The following is an 18,506-nucleotide window of genomic DNA, read 5'->3' as shown; positions in this document are numbered from 1 at the left end:
AATAACCTTTTGCTACCAACCGGGCTTTGTATTTCTCCACTTTTCCTTCTGCATTTGTCTTCTTTTTGAAAACCCATTTGCTGCCAATGGGTTTCCTTCCAGCCGGTAACTCCACCAGATCCCAAGCCTCAATTTTGTGCAAAGATGCCATTTCATCAACCATAGCCTCTTTCCAGAGTTTTCCATCCTCTGAATCTACTACTTCCTTCACAGTTCTAAGATCATCATCAGTAATAGATAAAGAAAAATTTGAATAGAAAGCTAATGGACTATACCTTTCAGGCTGCCTTCTTTCTCAAACCGATCTTCTCACAGCCGGAGTTTGTGGCTCTTCATCTTCTGATTCCTCCATTGTAGAGTCTGATTCTTCCTCCTTTAGCTCAAACTTTATCTTCTCAGGTTCCTTTCGTTGGACTTCATGTTTAATAACATCTTTCACCTCTCTGAACACCACATCTCGGCTGTACACAACCTTCTGTGTGACTGGGTTCCAAAGATTATATCCCTTTAAACCATCCTTATACCCAATAAAGATGCACTTTTCAGATTTACTATCCAACTTGGTTCATTTCTCCTTTGGAACATGTACATATGCATCATATCCAAATACCCTCAGATGTGAAGGAGAGGGTTTCTTACCAGTCCATACCTCTTGTGGAGTCTTATCCTCCAACGTTGATGAAGGTGACCTGTTGACCAAGTAACATGCAGTATCCACCGCCTCTGCCCAGGATATTTTTATACTTTATATATTATTGTTGATAATTTTTGGTAAATTATGTGTTGTGTTTATTAATGTATTTGGGTGAAAGTTTCAACTATTTTCAGAAACATGAAACTTGACAAATGATATGAGGAATGTTAGACCAAAATAAATAGGGAAGACATGAATATTACTATTAAAGAAAGTTAGATTAAGAATGGAATAAATATAGTTGTTAGAGAAAGTGAGAATAATGAAATTTAATTAATTAATATTAATGAAGATGGATAAAAGATTAAATAATATTGACTAAGATAAATAAAATATTAAATAAGAAAAAATTGAGAAATGAATTCAAATTTAAATTTAAATATTAAATAAAATAATAAATAATAATAGATTTAGAGTTGAATTCAGAAAATTTATTTTGAAAGAATTGTTTTCAATTTTATAATAACTAATATTAAATTGATTTAAACTTATAATTAATATTTTATTGGAATCACAAAACATTTCATTGATTATTTTTAAGTATAGGATAGGATTAGAAATAAGTATAGGATAGGATTAGAAATAAGTATTAGCCAATTCTAATAAAATTTACTAAAATATATTAGCAATATAATAATAACGAGAAAGATTTGGTAGAAGTAGAATTAATGTAGAATTGGTAAAAATAACTTAAATTAAAATAACAAAAGATTTGATTAAGGTGAGATGATCAAATATTAATCAATAATAATTAGAATTAGAATATTGAAAAATAAAATTATATAAATAATATTAAATAAGGATGTTAAGAGTTAGTTAGAATTAAAGAAATTTAATTAGAAAAAAATAACTTTAAAATAAAAATAATTAAAAGAAAAAAGCAAAGGGTTTAAAGGACTTGAGGGGGTTAAGAAGCTTTTTCATAATCCCTTAACCAAGTGTGTTTGATATGTGATGTTGAATTCTGGATCGCTCTTGTAAAGATACATCCATCTCGAAGTCTTGTGCCCATAGGAGTCGAGCACAGTGATCATTGCCATGAATTGTGGTCGGCTCAGATAGTCAACAACATTACTGGGGTTGCCCTTCTTGTACTTAATGTTTAAATGGAATTGTTGCAAGCATGTGGACTATTCCTGATGCTGATCATTCTGCAACTTCCCTTATGTCTGTATGAACTACAAGGGTCGGTGATCTTTGTGGATGACCGTTTCCTTCCCCATAACGTAATGCTTCCATTGACGAAAGGCCTGCACAATGGAATACATTTATTGGTCATAAGTGGGATAATTTCGGACTGTGTATGAAAGTATCTCACTGTGGCAAGCCATTGGATGCTCCTACTGAGTAAGAACTGCACCAATAGCATATTCGGAGGTGTCTGTCTCAATCTCAAATGTTTGCTGCAGGTCTGGCAATGTGAGCACTGGTGCAAAGCAAAGGTGATGCTTAAAATTGGAAAATGCCTTTTATTGGGTTTTAGACCAAAAAAATTTTGCTTTTCCTCCGCCCTTGGTGACTTTACTTAATGGCCAAGTGATATGAGAGAAACCAAACATGAACCTGTGTAGAAATTGGCAAGACCCAGAAAGCTATCCCAAGTGACTTGTATCTTGGTCAAGTCCACATGCACACCCTGCTCATCAATGATGTACCTCAGATATTGAATCGGGGTCATGCCAAAAGTGCATTTCTCCAAATTGGCACACAACTTGTGTTGTCGCATGGTTTGAAGGACCTGTCGAATATGGTGGAGGTGCTCTTCCCAACTATGGCTGAAGATCAAGATGTCATCTAAATACACCACCATGAATGCATTGGTGAAAGGTCGAAAGATGTTGTCCATCAATATCATGAAGGTTGCGGGGGCATTTTTCAACTCAAAAGGCATGACCAACCATTCGAAAAGGCCCTCATTGGATTTAAAGGTAGTGTTCCACACATCAAAGGGTTCGATAGGCACTTGTGGACTTCAAGACAATCTTGCTGAAATATTTTCCCCCATTGAGCTAGTCTAGAAGGTCGTCAATCTGTGGGATTGGGTACCTATTCCGCTCAGTGATATTGTTCAACGCCCGATAGTCAATACAGAGACTCCAAGTCCCATCCTTCTTAATACAATTAGGCTCCCATAGGGTGATGTACCCTTTCTATAATAGTTCTTGAATCTGCCTCTTGATCTCATCGTTCTCAAGAACAGAGCGTCGATAGATTGGTCCATTGGGTAGCGGCATGCCTAGGGTCAGATTGATGGAGTGCTTAACCTGACAATGCAGAGGTACCCCTATAGTTGAGGTGAAAATGTCCCTGTACTACTCCATGACCTTGTCCATCTGCTGCTGCTGTGTGGAGGAGCTATGTTTGCAAGCCATGGCCACAACCTTCATCTTTCTCTATGGGCGAATCATAAGGAAAAAAAATTCCTAGTCTGGGAAATGATCTTAGTACATTGTTTTGTAGTGATCAAAGAGATGGCAGTAGGTAGTGCTACCTTCGATCTCATGTACAACTCATTTCCCAAAGTAATAATCATAGAGCGAGGTCTAGACTTATATACACATGTCGCTTCCACAAGTATGGTTTTCCTAATAATACATCACAAAATTCAAGAGGATAAACATCACACAGTACCTCATCCATGAATGGATTGATTTTGTAGGGAAGGTGACACTATTGGTTGACGCAAAGATCTTGTCCTTGATGAAGCCACCAGATGGGGTATGGTTGTAGATGTGCTATCGTCAGTAGACCCAGCTGCTTCACAACCTCTGTTAAAATGAGGTTCTTTTGGTGATCCAGGTGGATATTGGTGGCCACCCACCTATTCCACTTTGACCCTCACCATTTTCCTTTCAGTTTTTTTTTTTTTCTTCAGTTTCCTTAATTGCATCACAATTTACTGTTTTTTGTCATTTTTCAGGTCTTCAATTTTCGGAGCCATTTTGACACCCTAAACAATTTTTTTTTGCAAAATGCCTCTAGTGATTTCTACTGAAATCACATGAGTAGTTGTAGTTATCAGAGAGATCTTTCCAATGAAGTATCATACGTGTCAGACAAAGATAATATGACCAAGAAATGACCCCAAGAAGTTGATTGCCTAACTAACCCCAACGGGGCCCATAAACTCTTGGTGTTACATATTCTCGGGTTAGGGTTCTGGTTGTTTAAGGTTTTCTCTTATTGTTCAATAATAAAAAGGCCCTTGAGCCTCATTGTAACTCATTTTAGAGGCATGTAGCCACCACATCTCTTCTCAAAGATAAGCTACCATTTCCCAAGCTAATCTTATTTCTATTTTGTTTGTAAGCATATTTCAATATTTGATATTAATGAAATGAAATATTATTTGTGCTGCATCTCTGTATTTATGGTTATTAAGGAATTTAGACTTCTGTGATCCATAACATTGTTTAGATAATCTTCGGCAAAATCACATAATCAAACTTTTGTCGACGCGTTTCGAACCAACCAGTGTGGTTCATCGTCAGGACAAGTTGAAGAACTAATCTGGCTTAGCTTGATTAAATAGAGTGTGCAGAGACTCCAACGGCTATATTGCAACGGCTAATTTTGACCTGATGATCATAGTCAAACCACTAATTTTATTATTAATAGAAGCATATAATTCATTATTATTAGTTAATTGAATAATATAATAAATTTATTGTTTAAATATAATGGTCATTAATAAATTATATCTTCATATTTATTAAATAACCTATATTTATTATTATTCCCAAATTATTTAAATACAAATAAATAGTATTAAATTACTATTATTCTTAGAATTTAGTTACAATAGGTAACTGTGTATTTATTTAATAATTGTTTAAATCTAAGGGTCCAATGGTAAACTAGATATAATGGTCATTAATAAATTATGGTAAACTAAATATAATGGTCATTAATAAATTATATCTTCATATAACCTATATTTATTATTATTCCCAAATTATTTAAATACAAATAAATAGTATTAAATTACTATTATTCTTAGAATTTAGTTACAATAGGTAACTGTGTATTTATTTAATAATAATTGTTTAAATCTAAGGGTCCAATGGTAAACTAGATCTTCTCTAAAATAAATCATTTTTATTAATTATTTAAATGTAATGGCCCATTCGAAATTAAAATAATAAGTTCTATACAATAATTTATGTTTATTAAATAATCTATATTTACTTAATAATTTATAATTCTAATATTATTAAAAAACAAATAAATAGTATTCTAGTTAAATCATTATTATGAAAATACCATAATTAAAGTACATGTTTATTAATAATAGTATATCCATTAACTCAATGTTATTGGTATATCATATATTTCTAATAATTTCTTGTTTATCATTTAAACCTAAGGGTCATTTGGTAAAACTAGATCACCTCTTATAATTAATTTAGTAATTTATATTCATTAAACAATCAATATTTATTTACTAAATTTTTTATTAAAATTAACTATGTTATTACTTATAAGGTTTAAAAAGGGGGTCTTTATTAATTCAATATATAGGAAATCAGTTAAAGGTAAATTTCAAGGTGTAGTAGAATTAAATATCAATGCAAAAAATCTAATCTAATTTTAAAATACCCCCTGGGATAAGGTTAATACAATAATTAGCCCGAAATTACTTAATAACATATTAATAACTCATGCACTCCATAATAATATGACAAACCCGCCAAAAACAGAACTTGAGGAGAGGGAAGACAGAAACCCTAAGACCTAACAAAAGGGGAATGAGGAGGCTAGGAAGATAAGGCTGGGACCCAGCAACTGCTAATCTTCCAGCCATCATCCCTATTAAGATTGTTCGGCCTTTTCTCAATCTCCAGGGCCTCTCTAAATTTGCGATGGTGAAACTGCGCAACTTTAGCAATGACTTGAGCATCTTCTATACAAACATGATGCATAGTCTTCCCCACATGCTCAACCAGGGCTGAGGACTTGGTCCTACCATGTCTTAAGTCAGCCGAATGCTCGCTAATCCGTTGATTGATAGAGTGACCAGTCTCACCAATATAAGGGGTCCCACAGGAACAGGGAATGACATAGATGCCCTTCATGTCCTTAGGGTCAATAGGGTCTTTTATAGACCTGAGGGAGCTACGGATAATGTGGAGAGGTCTAAAAGTTGCGGGCACATCGTACTTCCTCAGAACCCTCGCAATCCTATCTGTGGTCCCTTGGATGTAAGGAAGGTTCACACCCATGATATGGTCTTTAGGAACTCTTCGGATTGAAGGCTCCTTCTTGGCCCTGAGGAAGGCTTTTTGACCTAGGTGCCTATTGTAACCATTCTTCTCAAAGACATCTAGGAGATGAGCCTTCTCGGCTTCCAGGCTCTCCTCATCCGAAATTCTTACAGAACGTGTGGCAAGCGTGCTAAGAACCCCTAACTTCTGAGCGGGGAAATGATGCGAAGACGCATGCAAGTATTGTTCAGTATGTGTCTTCTTTCTAAACACCTGATGAGAAAAGGAACCATCCACCTTCTTAGAGATGAGAACATCCAAGAACGGAAGACAACCATTATCTTCTTTTTCCATCGTGAATTTAATGGCGGCGGACTGGTTATTGAGGTGACTGAAGAAACGATCCAGCTCGTCAGGACCATGAGACCAGACAACACCAGTGTCATCAACGAATCTTTTCCAAAGCTTCGGTAAGAGACGAGAGGAGGCCAAAGCCTTAGACTCAAACTCCTCCATGAAGAGATTAGCGACGACAGGGGACAAGGGGGAGCCCATGGCAACTCCGCAAGTCTGCTCATAGAATTCTCCCTCGAAGCTGAAAAAGGTGGAGGTAAGGCAAAGCTCAACTAACTTAGCCGTATCAGGGTCAGTTAGCTTATTAATTACCTTCATGGCCTCATTGATAGGAATACAAGTATAAAGAGAGACCACGTCGAAACTTACCAGAATGTCCTCGGGCTCAAGTTTAATTCTCTTAAGATCCTCAATAAAAGAAGCTGAGTCTTTGACAAAGGACTCAGTCTGCCCAACCAAGGGTCTCAACTTTGCAGCGAGGAACTTGGCCAGGAGGTAAGTCGGACCACCAATGGTATTGACAATGGGTCTCAGGGGGACCCCATCCTTATGGATTTTAGGAAGACCATAAATCCTAGGAGTGATGGGGTTACCCTCAATAAGTTTCTGGGCTAGAGGAATCGTGGAATTGCACGACTTGATCGCAAGAGCGACCGCTCTGGAAACCTTTTTGAGGGGATTTTTCGAAAGCTTCTTATAACTCCCACTGTTACAGAGATGGTCAAGCATCTTAATTCTGTAATCCTTTCTATCCAGGATAACGGCAGCCCCACCTTTATCCGCTTTCAAGACCACAACGTCCTGATTTTCGTTCAAGCTCTTCAGAGCCTCAAACTCAGCCTTGCTAATATTGCTACGGGGAGGCTTATCCCTCCTCAGGGCAACGGCGCAATCCTGCCTAATCGTGTCTTTAATCTTATCAGGAAGGTTCTTAATGCCATATTCTACATCACAAATGATGTCTTCAACCGGGATTTTTCTGGGAGCTAAGGCAAAATTAAGACCCTTCCTTAAGAGACTAAAAACCGCGGGCGGAAAGGAAAAACTCGACAGATTCACCACCTTATTGTCCTGAGGGAAGGAACTCGAACTACCCACCGACATACCCTTAATATCACCTTTATGATTAAGGCTCTCAATCCCATCTAACACTTTATTATCACGACCACTATTATTATTATATGCTTTATTAAAATCACAACTCGGATTCTCGACTTTATTATTTATATTATTACATTTATACAATGCAGCTTTATTATCGTAATCGCCATCGTTAATAATACCATAATGCTTATTTTTGATATTCAAATTAACGCTAACACCCAAATCATTAACCAGATTGGGGTCTCCATTACTTATCAGGTTATTATTTATATTATTACAATTATACATTGCAGCTTTATTATCGTAATCGCCATCGTTAATAATACCATAATGCTTATTTTCGATATTCAAATTAACGCTAACACCAAAATCATTAACCGGATGGGGGTCTCCATTACTTATCAGGTTATTATCGGTCTCATTATTCACCGAATCGTTATTCTGAAAATACATACCTTTAATCCTCGAATCCAGCCCAAACACGACCGAGCAACATCCATTAGAACCTGTGCGCAAATCTGGATCCGCTGACCTAACAGCTGCAATGTCACGCGTGCAAACTAACTCATCCGAGCTTACTCGCGGTTCTTTATTCCCTGACGAGTCAGTCGAAGGACCGGCCACTGACTGCTGCGAATGGACCAAAGAGCGATCACCAGAACCCGCTGCTTGGCTGACCAGACTCACCAGCCCACGATCAACGCATACTGAATCACTATTCGACACCCTGTCGTTGCTCATACCGCCGCTTCCTTTCATCAAACCCGAGCCAGAGGGTGGCAGATCAACGACAGAAGAGCCGCTTATATCTGTAATTTTTTGCATTACTATTTAAATCTGGATTAGTGGTATCAGAGCGGTCTGCTCTTTCTTTGTTTTTCTTTCCATGAACCCAACGAGGTCAAGATATAAGGATTTAGGACTCGATCTGGTTGAACCTTTGCAACATTAGCCTCAAAAACCCCGAAAACCGCCCATGGGGGAAGAAAAGAAAGATGAGGGAGCATGAGATCCATTCAAAATATTGCTCCAGGAGGCCCTTGAGAAAAAAAGGAATGTAATGATGGATAGCTTTGCCCAAATCCTTCAACAGTTGCCCACCGGCGCATCCACATCTAGCAGTCACTCTGGAGGCTCCACACCTTTTAAGGTACAAGAAAACTTTGACATTCCCATATTTGAGGGCCTAATAGATGCAAACACCATAGATAAATGGTTAAATCTACTAGAAGGATATTTTTTTGTTCATAAATTTTCCAACCGGAAAAATATTATTTTTTCTCTTCTCAACGCCCCCCACGTCAAGGATTGGTGGGAAACCTACTATGAGTAGAAGGATGAAATTACGACCGCATTGTTTTCAGCTGCTCCCACTTGAAATTCATTCTGGGACGCCATCAAGGAGTAGTACTACCCTGTCGAGAGCTATGAGGACAAATACATAAAGTGGACCACACTACAGAAGGGAAGGGACCAAGATGTGTCGAAGTTTACCAATGTTTTTCAAACCCTTCACACGAAGTTGGGTATCAACGATTCTAAGAAATATTTGGTACTCAAGTATTGTGGCTTCCTACACAAATACATCCAGGACGAGATGGAGTTTCTGGATGTCTCCTCGCTCGGCATAGCGTATCGATACGTAGTCAAGCTCAAGTAGAAGTTTAAATAGAACAAGCGAGACTTTGGATTTGTGAATCTGAAGCAAGGGAAACTTTCCACCAAATTGAAGAACAAAGGAAAAAGAGAAGGCGAGACAACCTAGGACAACCCCCTAAAGCCACAAGCAAAGGAAAACACTGCGAAGCTGAAAAATGACACAGGAAAGTGGTGTGAGTTCCATAAGAGCTCCACTCACAACACAAGTGAGTGTCGAGCCAAGAAATCACTGGTCGTCGAGCTGAAGGATTAGGAATCAAATGCATGCTTCGACTCTAAGTCAGAACCTGACAAGGGGAATGACAAATGGATGCAATCTATCGATGTGAAGCCCAATGCCACCTTTGCCACCATGAAGATCCAGAAGGAGAAACCTGAAGATCAAGAGGATGAGAAGTGTCTCTTCCACTCCCAGATGTGGGTAAAGTGTTCCCTACTAAAGGGAGCCAAAAGAACCTCATTGCAGGAGAGGTCATGGAGCGATTGGGTTTACTAAACAAAATAAACCTACAACCATACACCACAGGCTAGCTTCACCAAGGATGGGATCTTTGCCTGAGCCAACAGTGCCGCTTTCGATACAGCATCAAGCCCTTCACGGATGAGGTATTATGTGACATTTCTCAACTTGATGTTTGTGTTGTATTATTAGGCCAACCATACTTGTGGAAGAGACATGTTGTGTATGATTCAAGGCCTTGCACTTTTATTGTTACCTTGGGAAATAAGTTGCACAAGATACCGGAGGTAGCACCACCTACTGCCATCTCTCTGGTTACTGCAAAACAATGTAGTAAGCTCATTCCAAAAACTAGGAAATTTGTTTCCTAATGATACACCCTCAGGGAAAGAAGAAGACGATGGCCACGACCTCCAGACAGGGCCCCTCCACACGACAACAATAGATGGAAAAGGTTGTGCAGGAGTACGAGGACATCTTCACCACCCCCGCAGGGGTGCCTCTGCACTTTCAGGTGAAGCACTCCATCAATCTGACCCAAGGTGTGTCATTGCCCAATGGACCAATTTATCATCGCTCCGTTCTAGAGAACGATGAAATCAAGCGGCAGATTTACGACTTGCTACAAAAAGGTCACATCCGGCCGAGTTCATCACCCTATGGGAGCTTGATCATGTTGGTACAGAAGGATGGCACTTGGAGACTCTGTATTGACTATCGGAAGCTGAACAAGATCATTGTCCGGAATAGGTACCCGATCCCATGGATTGATGACCTTCTGGACCAACTCAAGGGGGGAGAATATTTCAACAAGATCGACTTGAAGTCCGGATAACACCACGTACCAATCAAACCCTTTGATGTGTGGAAGACTACCTTAAAAATGAAGGAGGGCCTTTTCGAATGGTTGGTTATGCCTTTCAGGTTGACAAATTCTCCTACAACCTTCATGAGGCTGATGGATGTCATCTTATGGCCATTCACCAACTCGTTTGTAGTGTTATACTTGGATGACATCCTGATCTTTAGCTAGAGTTTGGGATAACACCTCCATCACATCTGATGGGTTATCCAAACACTGTGGCAACACAAGATGTGTACCAATTTGGAGAAATGCACTTTTAGAATGGCCCAGGTTCAGTATCTAGGATACATTATTGATGAACGAGTTCATGTGGATCCATCCAAGATCCCAGTCATTCAGGATTTGCCAGCCCTGACCACTCTGACAGAGCTCCGTAGCTTTCTGGGTCTTGCCAATTTCTACCACAAGTTCGTGTTGGGATTCTCTCATATCACTTGGCCCTTCAGTCAAGTCACCAAGGGAGGATCGAAAGAAAAATTGTTTTTTTATGAATCTCAACAGAAGGCATTCGTAGAGTTGAAACATCGCCTCTATTCTGCACCAGTGCTCCCATTACCAGACTTGCAACAATGATTTGAGATTAAGACAGATGCCTCTGACTATGCTATTGGGGCAGTCCTTACTCAATATGGGCATCCAGTGGCATATCACAGTGAGACACTTTTAGACACATCCCAAAAGTATCCCACTTATTACAAAGACTATTCCATTGTGCATTCCTACCAACAATGGAAGCATTACATTTTGGGGAAGGAAATTGTCATCCACACAAAGCATAGACCCTTGCAGTTCATACAAATGCTAGGAATGTTGCAGAATGATCGCCATCAAAATTGGTCCACATACCTGCAACAGTTCCATTTGAATATCAAGTACAAGAAGGGCAACACCAATAATGTTACAGACTGCCTCAGCTGACCATCGATCATGGCGTTAACCACCCTGCTCAACTCTTGTGGGCACAAGACTTCTAATTGGCCACTTCTCTACAAAAGTAACCCAGAATTTGGCCACACATGCCATATGCTCTTGGAGGGTCAGAAAATTCCATATTTTCACCTTCAGGATGCTTTGTTATGCAACCTAGGACACCTTTGTGTTATTTCAAGTGAGCGTGCCAAGATGATATGGGAAGCTTATTATAGTTGAGCCACTGGGAATTTCGGGGTCGAGAAAATGGTGGCAGTACTACAAAAGTATTTTTATTAGTTGAATCTTCGACAGGATGTTGGAAAGTAGATCAGATCCTACACTCCCTACGCCATTTCCAACTGGCCATTAAGAAGAAAGGCCTCTATACTCCGCTTCCTACCCCTAATCGACATTGGGAATCCATCTCCATGGATTACATGCCAGGCCTTCCTTCTACTAAGCATGGAGATGACTTTGTTTTTGTGGTCGTCGACATATTCTCGAAGATGGCCATTATGGCAGCCTGCAAGAAGAATATCATAACAGAAGCCACTGCTAAACTCTTCTTTGAACAAGTGTGGGTACACTTTGGGATCCCGCTGTCTGTCATCTCGAATCGGGACAACAGGTTCCTTAGTACATGGTCTATTCTCTGGTTGATGCTGGACACCAAGCTCACTAAGTCCACAACTTTCCATCCCCAAACTGATGGTCAGAAAAAGGTTGTCAATAAGATGATCATACACATTCTATGCATGTACAACTCAAAGCATCCACGCACATGGGATGGGAGCCTCCCCTACGTCCAACACAGCTATAACTGGGCTCTCCATAGCTCGACTGGACACAACCCTTATTAGGTGGGCTTGGGATTCCAACCACTATGTCCCATTGATGTGGCCATACCATTTGCAACTTCTCAGGTAGATTCGGCTCATGGCTAGTTCGACATTGAAAAGGAAAATAACTTCATTGTGCACATTCAACACATCCTCCAAAAGGTCCATGACATATTGGACAAAGCCAATGCTAAGTATAAGCAGTGGCATGATCAACAACGGGTGCCACACAAGTTCCAAGTGGATGAAAAAGTTTTGCTACATTTGTAGAAGGAGCACCTCACTGGGCCCCACCGCAATATTCACCCGCTTCGATATGGGCCATACACCATAACCAATTCTATGGGAGATAATGCTTTTGAGCTCAACATTCCCCCATTCCTTGGCCTGCACCGAGTGTTCAATGTGGATTTCCTTCGGCCATACTTTCCACCGTTACTGGACACATCTGACATCGCATAACAACTCACACCAAAAGAGTTAAATCCCGACTGCATGGAACAAGCTACAATTGATCAGATCATGGAAACACACATCAAAAACACTCACCAACAGAAGATCCAGTTGTATCAAGTTGTCAAAGTTGACCAACTCCTGCACCAAGGCAAATGGCTCATGAGGGACCAAGTTTAATAGAAGTTTCCTCATTTCATGGAGGAACTCAACACAATGGAGACCATTGCTTCCTAAGGGGGCGAACTAATCCAGGTGGATATTGGTGGCCACCCACCTATTCCACTTGGACCCTCAACATGGTTCTTTAAGTTTTTCTCTTCAGGTTCCTTATTTTTAGCACAATTTACTATTTTTGGAATTTTTTCGGGTCGTGAACTTATGGAGCCATTTTGAGGCCCTAAACAACTTTTTTGGCAAAATAGAAATTTGGTAATTCCCATTGATGTCGTGTTATCACTTGTATTCCTTGGAGAGATCTTTCCAACTAGTTATCATATGCATCAAACAGATATAATATGACCAAGTTATGACAAATAGATGCAAACGCCATATATAAATGGTTAAATATGCTAGAAGGATATTTTTATGTTCATGATTTTTCCAAGTGGGAAAGTATTAATTTTTCTCTTCTTAAAGCTACCCACCACGTCAAGGATTGGTGGGAAACCTACTACGAGCAGAAGGATGAAAGTATGACCTCACTATTTTCAGTTGCTCCCACTTGGAATTTATTTTGGGATGCCATCAAGGAGTAGTACTACCCTGTCGGGAGCTATGAGGACAAACACATAAAGTGGACCATGTTGCAGCAGGGAAGGGACCAAGATGTGCCAGAGTTTACCAATTTTTTTCATACCCTTCAGACAAAGTTGGGTATCAAGGATTCTGAGTAACATTTGGTACTCAAGTACCTTAGCTACCTACATAGATACATCTAGGACAAGATGTAGTTCCTGAACATCTCCTTGCTCAGCACGACGTACCGATACACTATCAAGATGGAGTAGAAGTTTTAAAAAAAGAAGTTAGACTTTGGATATGAATCTGAAGAAAGGGAAAGATTCCCCCAAACCATAGAACAAAGGACAAAGTCAAAGCGGAATGACCCAGGACATCCCACCAAATTTAGAAGAAAAGGACAACACTGCAAAGCCAAAGAAGGACATGGAAAGTGGTGTGAGTTCCATAAGAGCTACACTGACAACACAAGTGAGTGTTAGGCCAACTATTCACTGGTGGCCAAGTTAAAGACTTCAGAATCAGATGCATGTTCCGACCCTTAGTCATAACTTGACAAGGGGAATGACAAAGGGAAGCAGATTATCGATGGGGAGCCCAACACCATCGTTACCACCATGAAGATCCAGAAGGAGGAACATGAAGATCCATAGGAGGAGGAGTGTCTCTTGCACTCCTTGACATGGGTAAAGGGTTCCCCACTATAGTTCATTGTCGATAGTGGGAGCCAAAAGAACGTCATTGCAGCAGAGGTTGTGGAGCAACTGGTCTTACCGAACACAACACACCCACAACCGTACACCATTGGGTGGCTTCACCGAGGAGGGGATCTTTACGTGAGCCAACAGTGTTACCTTCCATATAGCATCAAGCCTTTCACGGATGAGGTATTACGTGATGTTGCTCCCCTTTATGTTTGTGATGTATTATTAGTCCAACCATACTTTTGGAAGTGGCATGTTGTGTATGAGTCAAGGCCTCGCACTGTTATTGTTACCATGGGAAGTAAGTTGTACAAGATATCGGAGGTAGCACCGACTACCACCGTCTCTCTGGTTAATGCAAAACAATGCAGTAAGCTCATTTCCAAAACCAAGAAATTTTCTTTCCTGATGATATGCCCCTCCGCATGACAACAACAAATGGAAAGAGTCATGGAGGAGTATGAGGACATCTTCACCTCCCCCACAGGGGTTCCTCCGCATTATCAGGTCAATCACTCCATCGATCTGACCCCATGTGTGTCGTTTCCCAATGGACCAATCTATCACACTCCATTCTGGAGAACGATGAAATCAAGAGGTAGATTCAGGAGTTGCTGTAGAAAGGTCAAATCTAGCCAAGTTCATTGCCATGTGGAAACCCAATCGTGTTGGTACAAAAGCAGGATGGGACTAGGAGACTATGTATTCACTACAAGGTGTTGAACAAGGTCAATGTCTGTAATACGTACTTGATCCTATGGATTGATGACCTTCTGGACCAACTCAACAGGGAAAAATATTTCAGCAAGATCGTCTTGAAGTCCAGATATCACCATGTACCAATTGAGCCCTTTGATGTGTGGAAGATTGCCTTCAAACCCAAGGAGGGCCTTTTCAAATGGTTGGTTATGCATTTCTGGGTGAAGAATTCTCCCGCAACCTTCATGTGGTTGATGGATGACATCTTGCAGCCATTCACCAACTCATTTGTAGTGGTATAATTGGATGACATCCTCATCTTCAACCAAAGTTGGGAAGAGAACCTCCACCACATCCGATAGGTTCTCCAAACACAATGACAACACAAGTTGTGTGCCAATTTGGGAAAATGCACTTTTGGCATGACCTAGGTTCAGTATCTAGGATACATTATTGATGAACGAGGGGTGCATGTGGATCCATCCAAGATCCAAGTCATTCGGGATTGGCTAGCCCTAACCACTCTAACAGAGCTCTGCAGCTTTCTGGGTCTTGCCAATTTTTACCACAAGTTCGTGTTGGGGTTCTCTCATATCACTTGGCCCTTGAGTTAATTCACCAAGGGAGGAGCGAAAGAAAAATTCTTTTGGTTTGAATCTCAACAGAAGGAATTCGCAGAGTTCAAACATCGCATCTTCTTTGCACCAGTGCTCACTATACCGGATTTGTAACAACCATTTAAGATCGAGACAAATGCCTCTAATTATGCTATTGGGGTAGTCCTTACTTAACAGAGGCATCTAGTGGCATATCACAGTGAGAAACTTTTAGACACAGTCCAAAAGTATCCCACTTATGACTAAGATATGTATTCCATTATGCAGGCCTATCGACAATGGAAGCATTATATTTTGGCGAAGGAAACGGTCATCCACATAGACCACCAACCCATGTAGTTCATATAGACACAAGGGAAGTTGCAGAATGATTACCATTAGAAGTGGTCCACATACCTGCAATAGTTCCATATGAATATCAAGTAAAAGAAGGGCAACACCAATAATGTTGCAGACTACCTCAACTGACCATCGATCACGGCGTTAACCATCGTGCTCAACTCTTATGGGCACGAGACTTCTAATTGGCCACTTCTCTACAAAAGCAACCCTGAATTTTTCCACACATGCCATATGCTCTTGGAGGGTCAACAAGTTCCATATTTTCACCTCCAGGATTCTTTGTTATGCAACCTGGGACACCTTTGTGTTATTTCAAGTGAGTGTGCATGGGAAGTGCACTACAGTTGAGCCGCTAGGCATTTCGGGGTCGAGAAAATGGTGGTAGTACTACAAAAGTATTTTTATTAGTTGAATCTTCAATAGGATGTTGGAAAGTAGATCAAATCCTACACTGCCTACGCCATTTCCAACCGACCATCAAGAAGAAAGGCCTCTATACTCTGCAACCTACCCCTAGTCGACCTTGGGAATCTATCTCCATGGATTACATGTCGAGCCTTCCTTCTACTAAGCGTGGCAATGACTATGTTTTGTGGTCTTCGATAGATTTTCGAAGATGGCCATTATGGCGGCGTTCAAGAAGAATATCACAACAAACGCCACTGCCAAACTCTTCTTTGAACGAGTGTGGGTACACTTTGGGATCCCACAGTCTATCATCTCAGATCTGGATAGTAGGTTCCTCAGTACATTTTGGTCCAGTCTCTGGTCAATGCTGGAAACCAAGCTCACTAAGTCCACAACTTTCCATCCCCCAACTGATGGCCAAACAAAGGTCATCAATAGGATGATCATACATATTATGCGTATTTTCAACTCAAAGCATCCACACTCATGGGATGAGAGCATCCCCTATGTTCAGCACAACCGTAACCGATCTCTCCACAACTTGACTAGCCATAGCCCTTTTCAGGTGGGCTTGGGATTCCAGCCGCTATGTCCCATTGATGTGGCCATACCATTTCTAGTGACATAGGCAGATTCGGCTCATGTCCAGTCTGAAGCTGACAAGGAAACTAGATTCATTGACCACATTAAACACATCCCCCAACATGTCCATTACATATTAGAAAAATATAATGATAAGTACAAGCAGTGACATGATCAGCATCAGGTGCCACACAAGTTCCTGGTGGGCAAAAAAGTTTGGATACATTTGTAGAAGGAGCGCCTCGCTAGGCCCCACTGCAAGATTCACTTCAATATGGGCCATAGACCATCACCAAGGCTCTGGGAGATAATGATTTTGAGCTCGTCATTCCCCCATTCCTTGGCTTGCACCCAGTGTTCAATGTGGATGACCTTCAAACTTACTTTCCACCATTACTATACATATTTGACATTGCAGAGCAACTCACACCAACAAAGTTAAATCCAGACTTCCTGGAACCAGCTGCAACTGATCAGACCATGGACACATTGATCAAGAACACTCGTGAGCAGAAGATCCATATTTATCGAGTTTTCAAAAGCCGACCAACTCCTGCACCAAGGAAAATGGCTCACGAGGGGCCAAGTTCAACAGAAGTTTCCTCATCTCATGTAGGAACTCAATGCAATGGAGACCATTGCTTCCTATGGGGGCAGGACTGATCCAAGTGGATATTGGTGGCCACCCACAAATTCCACATGGAACTTCACCATTATTCTTTCAATTTTTTTTTATTTTCCTTAATTATAGAATAGTTTACTATTTTTGGAATTTTTTTCGGGTCCTGAAATTCTGGAGCCGTTTTGAAGCCCTGAGCGATGTTTTTTTGGAAAAATAGAAATATGGTGATTTCTATTGAGATCACGTCAACAGTTGTAGTACTCGGAGAGATATTTACAACGAGGTATCATACATGCCAAACGAAGATAATATGACCAAGTTATTCCAAGTTACGACCTCGGGAAGTTGGCTCCCCAACTAACCCCAACAGGGCCCATACATTCTTGGTGTTACATCTCCTCGGGTTAGGGTTTTTGTTGTTTAGGGTTTTCTCTTAATGTTCAATAATAAAAAGGCCCTTGAGCCTCATTATAACTCAGTTTAGAGGCATGTAGCCGACACATATCTTCTCAGAGATAAGCTAACAATGCCCGAGCTGGTCTTATTTCCATTATGTTTTTAAGAATATTTTAGTATTTGATATTAATGAAATGATATGTTATTTTTGTTTCACCTATGTATTTATGGTTATATATGTAACTTTTTGTGTTCTTGTTTAAATCCAAATCATTTGGCTCCGACTGTCGAGAGTGAACTATAATGGAGAACCCTTCACCCACATATGTGCATATGTGTTATCGTCGATAGGCCCAACTGCCTCATGGCCTTTGTTGAATTAGGTTCTTTTGGTGATCCAGGTGGATATAGGTGGCCACCCACCTATTCCACTTTGACCCTCACCATTGTTCTTTCAGTTTTTTTTAGTTTCCTTAACTGTAGTACAATTTACTATTTTTGGCAGTGTTTTAGGTCTTGAACTTTCGGAGCCATTTTGAGGCCCTAAATGAATTTTTTTGGCAAAATGCCTCAAGTTATTTCCATTGAAATCACATGAGAATTTCTAGTCGTTGGAGAGATCTTTCCAACAAGGTATCATATGCATCAAACAAAGATAATATGGCCAAGTTACAACCCCAAGAAGTTGGTTGCCCAACTAACCCCAACGGGGCCCATAAACTCTTGGTGTTACATCTCCTCGGGTTAGGGTTTTGGTTGTTTAGGGTTTTCTCTTATTGTTCAATAATAAAAAGAACATTGAGCCTCATTGTAACTCAGTTCAGAGGCATGTAGCCACCACATCTCTTCTC

The sequence above is a fragment of the Pinus tabuliformis genome, chromosome 6 (genome assembly GCF_031772625.1).
Source record: "Pinus tabuliformis cultivar Carrire ecotype Pingquan chromosome 6, CPIR1, whole genome shotgun sequence".
Lineage (NCBI taxonomy): Eukaryota > Viridiplantae > Streptophyta > Pinopsida > Pinales > Pinaceae > Pinus > Pinus tabuliformis.
The sequence above is the reverse complement of the archived record's forward strand: the minus strand, read 5'-3'. Positions refer to the sequence as shown.